At 38.3% G+C, this 3,562-nt stretch overlaps 1 long non-coding RNA gene across 1 annotated transcript in view; it reads left to right on the top strand.

Moving 5' to 3' along the window:
- The first annotated feature begins 1,728 nt into the window (after positions 1-1,728).
- Positions 1,729-3,562, top strand: part of LOC118477916 — a 26,210-nt gene continuing 24,376 nt past the window's right edge. The window contains exon 1 of the long non-coding RNA XR_004858691.1: positions 1,729-1,862. This is a non-coding gene — a long non-coding RNA (uncharacterized LOC118477916). The remainder of the gene's footprint in view (positions 1,863-3,562) is intronic.

Consider the following 3,562-nt stretch of genomic DNA (forward strand, 5'->3'; position numbering starts at 1 on the left):
CTCCCCCCTCCCCCCAACCCAACAACCAACTACCGGGCGACAAAATTAAGGCTAAGGCGAGGCCTATTAGACATATGAGCTAAAAATAGATGATGTAATGAAAGAAAACAGACATCACTGAACTGCCTGACAGAAGCAGAGGTGAGCTGTATAAATTCATTCGTGCAATAGAAAATGTGCACCAAACAAAGATTATATAGCAAGCTGAGCCTTAAGCTCAGTCTCTCTATGGTTTCCTTTGTCTCCAATATATAATCTGAATTACATCATACATTTTAGACACGAACAGGGTTACAGTAGCAGCCTATATTGGTTGCTCCCATCCATCAACATCCCATAAAAATATGATAGATTATACTATGGATGCATACGGGCGTAAGACTGTTCATGTTTAGTATCTTAAGTCAGTGAATCAAGTGAGTGGAATTAGTACCTCAGATTAGTAGATCTAACTAGGATTTTGTGTTAAGTAAGTTATTAAACACAGAGGCGAGGTTGCAAAATTGCAGCGATTAGACCTGATATTGATTAACTGAAAGGTAGGCTTTGATCAGATCAGGTTCCTAATCTTTTCGAATATTTTCTTCAAAACATAGATCGAGACCTAATCTTTCAAAATTCTTATCAATCTTATTCTTTCCTGTGAAAAGAGACGTTAGAGGATTTGTTAGTGCACTAATAAACACAGCAGTGTTAGGGGACTCCCGTGGCCTAGAGGTTCAGGTGTTTGCCTCTCATTCAAAGGTGCCGGGTTTGAATCTGTGTAGTGACCGAAACATTTTCTTCTCTTAAATAATATCCTTTCACCTCCTTTCCAGCTCTCTAGCAATGTTCTGCGTCTCCCCCTCCCCCAATCTCCTTCCCCCCCTCCTCTGGGCTCCTGACTCTTTCTGCAACCTTTCTACTGCTTCTCATTGGCTCCTTCTTACTGCTGTCTTTAAGCCACACCTCTGATCTTTTTGTAGGTAAGATCTACACCTAGCCTTCTTGGACAAGGGAGGAAAATCTCGGAGGTCCCGTGTGCAAGTTACCAACTTTAAAGATCACATAGTAGTCCAAAATCGATAAGAGTAGGCTTCGCCGCCACCCGGGCAAAATTCAAAATTTCCTACCAACTGGAAATGTTTGGTGTTTCCGGCGCGCTCATATGACCTAATGCATCTTCGAGCGCCATCAAACACTTACACACTCAACAAAAAACAAACAAAAAAACTAGCAGTTTTGCACCATACTCTCTGGTCTCGTTTTCTTCAGTCATCCATTTCCAGATTAATCAAACGTTTGCTGACGGTGAATTCACTGTGTAATGATGGTGAATCCGGAAAGGGACTAGAGATTTCACATGATTGCACTTTTAAGAGAATCTCTTTGGATTAAAACACAACGTTAGTATCTAATAAACACCTTCCTTAATAAGAGCAGAGACAAGCCCTCTCGTATGTAAACAAACTTCTTAGCCAACCCAAACATGACCGCCAACGAACTCGCAAGTTTGCGTGCCACGTGACCTCGTACGGTCTCTAGTCTAGTCTAAAAAGGAGATAACTCTTTTTTTTTTTGGGGGGGGGGGGGGCACTACACCGAGATTTGTCTGTATATAATATATATATATATATATATATTTATATGTATATAATATTTTATTACGTATAATATAATATATTTTTTATTATTCATATATGTACATTTTATAGCGTATAACTTATATTATATACATCTCTTTCAGGAGTGAAGAGGTTCTCTTTGCTGCCAAGACTCTCACAGTGAGCACAGTTTTTACCTGGTTTTGTGTCTTGTGCAGCACCACACTGAATGTACTGCCACGATGCCGCCTTTACAAGCCGCAAATTGTAGGCCAACAGGTAAAATTGACTTTTTTCTTCATGTTTAGTTTTGTGTACAACCATTTTGAAACGTAGAGTACATTGTATTGGTCTAACTTTACTGATACTATTTTTCAAAGCATAGTATTTTTTTTTCTTTTAACTAAATCTCTTTCCTTTCTTTTTTCTGTCGAGTTTCGTGCCTTCAACGCTGTCTCGATGCTTTTCTCGATTCAGGACCTGTTTTTTTTTTACCAATGTTATTTCAACACCTATTTTCTTCGAAGGATATTTTGACACTCACCACCATCCTCACTCCACCCCCCCACACCCACCCCCTTTTCGGGACCCCTTCCGCCCGATTTCAATACAGGCATAAACAAGCTATAATATGCTCTAAACAAAAAGCTATACTATAATTGATATCACAATTATTTTAGGAACATGGTTGGTGCGTAAGTTGTTGAAATTAATATCCTTCTCGCATTGTTCCTTTAAATGAAGACTGAAACAAAATAACTTTCCACTTATTCGGACATAGTGTCTCTTCTCTTATAGTACTTACGAAAGAAATCGCACCCCCCCCACTACTCACTTAGCCACTGAAACCCCCAACACACGACACGTCACAGCTGCGAGCTCTAGTAAAATAAATAGTCTAGGTTTATAGCTGGTTCACTTTCATGTTACCACGGTTAAGATAAGCTAAAATAATATCGCTGGGGGCTCCAGTGTCTAAGTGAGCTGTGAGTTCAGACTCAAGTAATGTCAAGCAAGTGTCAATGACACGGGGTTTAGATGGGTGGTCTCTGGGGTGTGTCCTTGAACAAGACACGACAACCCCAGCTCAAAATACAGGGCGCTGCACAATGGCGACCGGCAATGACATGGTTGTAAATTGTTCTGTACTGGTGTAATATTAAAATGTGTCTTTATGTATGTATTTGTGCATGTTTGCATGTATGTATGTATGTGTGTATGTATGTTTGTCTTTGTAAACCACATTGCCCTTCTGAGATCAATAGAAGTGTAATTTATTTTAAATTATTTTATTATTTATTTAATCTTCTCAGATCTCTGAATACAGGTCTTGAAGTTGGATGACCAACAGAACTTAAAAGCCAATTCATAAAGGACACTGAAAACTGCGGTTCCGGCACCTCAGTTGTCCCTTTTGCAACCCAAGGAATGCATAATGTTTCGCTTTTCAAAACATTTCCGTGGAAGCCACAGTAAATGGAGAGACCAACTGGTATATTTGAATGTACTTTCTGATCCTACTGAAAATTATCGAAAAGCAAAACAATCTATTATTAAGCCCTAGTTTTCCCTGGAAAGCAACATTTAGTGTATTATTTGTAAAAAAAACCAAACTTTTTTTTCCTTACCAAAATCATCTATAAGTTCTTCGTTATCCAAATAATAAGTACAATTTTAAACTATATATTTTTTTCACTTATTAACGATCGTTTCGAAACAAAATGTAAACAATGACGATGAGATGTAAAGTGAAGCGTTGGACTGATTTTGTTAATTTTGTTTTAATTCTTTTTTGCATGCTACTGTTGTAGTTTAATCATATAAAGAACATGCATACACACTACCACGCCACCTGGCGGATTGGGGGAAAATTAAAATAACACATGTACTTAATCGTTTGTTAGAAATGAATGATAAACATATTTTTATTATGATGAGTAACTTTTGTTTCGGTTTTTTTCGGGGGTGGGGGTAGGGGG

This window comes from Aplysia californica, unplaced genomic scaffold, assembly GCF_000002075.1.
Source record: "Aplysia californica isolate F4 #8 unplaced genomic scaffold, AplCal3.0 scaffold00292, whole genome shotgun sequence".
Classification (NCBI taxonomy): Eukaryota; Metazoa; Mollusca; class Gastropoda; order Aplysiida; family Aplysiidae; genus Aplysia; species Aplysia californica.